At 80.2% G+C, this 2,500-nt stretch overlaps 1 non-coding gene across 1 annotated transcript; it reads left to right on the forward strand.

The window, feature by feature from the left end:
• The first annotated feature begins 2,228 nt into the window (after nucleotides 1-2,228).
• Nucleotides 2,229-2,381, forward strand: LOC134426221 (5.8S ribosomal RNA). Its single transcript, XR_010029926.1, has one exon. It is a non-coding gene; the product is annotated as a 5.8S ribosomal RNA (ribosomal RNA).
• The last annotated feature ends 119 nt before the right edge of the window (nucleotides 2,382-2,500 follow it).

Below are 2,500 nucleotides of genomic sequence, written 5' to 3' on the forward strand. Positions count from 1 at the left end.
CGTCCGGCCGTGGCACCCGTCGGCGGCCGATGTGGAAATGGCGAGGGAGCGGGTGGCGGGGGCGCCTTCGGGGCTCGGAGGGAGGCGGCTCCTCCGGCCCTTCCCGCACCGGGGAGCGGGGCTTTTGCCGTGCCGGCGGAGCTCCCGCTCTCGGGCCGAGCGGTGCCCCTCGCGCGGCCGAGGGCCGAGCCCTCCGGGCGTTCCGGGCCGCGCTTCGGGGCGCGCGCGCGCGCGGGCGCGGCGCGCTCGGCGGTCGGGCCGCGTCCCCGCGCCGGCGGGGCGGCCCGAGCCGCGGCGGTCCTCTCGGGCGCAGCGCCGGGCTACTGAGGGAAACCCCGGGCCCCGAGAAGGACGCGGCGGTGGTGGCGGCAGACGGCGGGCGCGCCCCCGCCGGTGGACGCTCCCCCGAGGGCGGCAGCGGGGGAGGCACCCCGGCGGGGCCATGCAGGTCGTTTCCCTCGCCCCAGGGCCAGGTACCTAGCGCTCCGCGCCTCGGCGGTTTCCCCCCAGGTTTCCCCCCTCGGCGTCGCCAAACGCCGCTGCGGGGGTGCCGAAAGGGGGCCGGCGAGCCGGGCGGCGGTTTAAAGACTCGGGCGGCTCGGCGCGGCCCGCCGTGGCGGCGGCGGTGCCGGCGGCGGCGGCGGCGGCGGCGGCGGTTGTCGCCGGGCGGCGGTGCGGCGCCACTGAGGGGTGGGGAGCAGCTACTCCCGCCGAGCCCCTGCGGTGGTGTCCGCGGCCGCCGGCCGCGCTCCCTCCGTCGTGGTCGTCGTCGTCGTCGTCCCTGCCGCACGCGCGCGCGGGGGTAAACCGCGCCGCGCCGGGGAGGGGCGCCCTGCCCCCCCCTCTCCGCGGCCCGGCCTCGGCGGAGAGGCCGCGGCGCGCGGTCGGCCGCGGGGGCCGACCCGCTCGCCTCGTCGTAACGGGCGACGCCGGCAGAGAGCGCCCGCTCTCTGCCTTTCCTCGGCCGCGGGGTTTGCGGCCGCCGGGGCCCGCCGCGCTCTCTCCTCGGCCCGCTTGCCGCGGTGTCTCGCGCGCGCGGCGCCGCGTCCCGCGCGTCCGGCCCCTCTCCCCTCGGCGGCCTTTCCTCCTCGAACGCACCGGCGGCGCCGTCCGCCGGCCGTCCCCCGCCCGGCTCGATCGCCCGCCCGCCCGGGGGGCGAGCGTCCGGCGGGCCCTCCGTCGGCGGAGGCCCGCGAGCGCGGGCGACCCCGTGCCGAGCGGCGGCGGCGCCGCTCGACGGGTGTCCCCCCCCAGCGGGGACGGTCGGCCGGAGGGCGCCCGCCGTCGCCGGCGGCGGTCCCGTCCCGGGCCCTGCACGTCGCGTCCTCCGTCGCCCTTCCCGGCCGCGTGTGGGCTGTAGGAAGGCGTGCGGGCGGCCGCGGGGGCGCTTCCCCCGCCCGGTCCTCCGCGTGAAAACGAGGAGAGCGGGCGTTGCCCCCCGGCTCAGCGCCGTACGCCTTCCGCCGGGCGCGTGCCGAGGCAAGGGGCCCCGGCGGTGCGACGCGGGCGGCGGGGGCCCCGGGAGTGCGGCCCCGGCGACGGCGGGGCCTGCCGTCCGGCAGGCCTCGGGCGCTGGCGACGCCGGCTCGGGTCTCGGTGGCGTCCGCCTCCGGGGCCGGCGGCGGAGCGCGTCCGCCCGGACGCTGGCCCGCCCGGCGGGAGCGGTCCCGCCGGGCGGGAAGGCGCGCCGGCGGCACGGCCGTCGTCGCGTGCCGTCTCGAGCGGGGTGAGGCCGCCGTGGAAGAGAGAGAGCCGGCCGCGCGGCGGCGCGGCGGCGCGCCGCGAGCCCCGCGGTGAAGGGGGCCGAAGGGGAGCCGGCGTGTGCGGGGGCCGACGGCCGCGCCCCCGGCCGCGTGTGGCCCGAGCCGTGTGTGTGTGTGTGCGCGTCGTCCCGTGAAAGCGAGAGCGGGCGGGCCGCCGTGCCCCCCCGCGTGCCCGGCGCGCGCCGCGTGGCCCTCCGCGCGGAGGCCGGGCCGAGCCCGGGCGCCTGGGCCGCCTCCGAAGGACGGCATGTGGAGGTCGGCGTCTCCCCTCGCGGGGGGAGGCGGTCGGGGGCGCGGGCTCCCCCGCCTCTTGGCGGTCCCTTCGGAGCGTGGCTTCTCCGATCTCTTTTTTTCCCCTTCCGTTTCTCTGTGTGCTCGTACGGTCGAAGCCAGGCGCGCGCCCGCGCGTCCTCGGCGCGAGAGACAAAGGGGCCGCTCGGCCTGAGCGGCGCCCGAAAGCCAGACAACTCTTAGCGGTGGATCACTCGGCTCGTGCGTCGATGAAGAACGCAGCTAGCTGCGAGAATTAATGTGAATTGCAGGACACATTGATCATCGACACTTCGAACGCACTTGCGGCCCCGGGTTCCTCCCGGGGCTACGCCTGTCTGAGCGTCGCTTGACGATCAATCGCCGGTCCGGGGGCCACCCCGGCGGCGCGGCTGGGGTCGCCTCGCAGGCCCGTTGCCCGCGGCGGGCGGCGGCGGCGGCGGCGGCGGCGGCGGCGGCGTCCCGCC

Source organism: Melospiza melodia, chromosome 17 (genome assembly GCF_035770615.1).
Source record: "Melospiza melodia melodia isolate bMelMel2 chromosome 17, bMelMel2.pri, whole genome shotgun sequence".
Lineage (NCBI taxonomy): Eukaryota > Metazoa > Chordata > Aves > Passeriformes > Passerellidae > Melospiza > Melospiza melodia.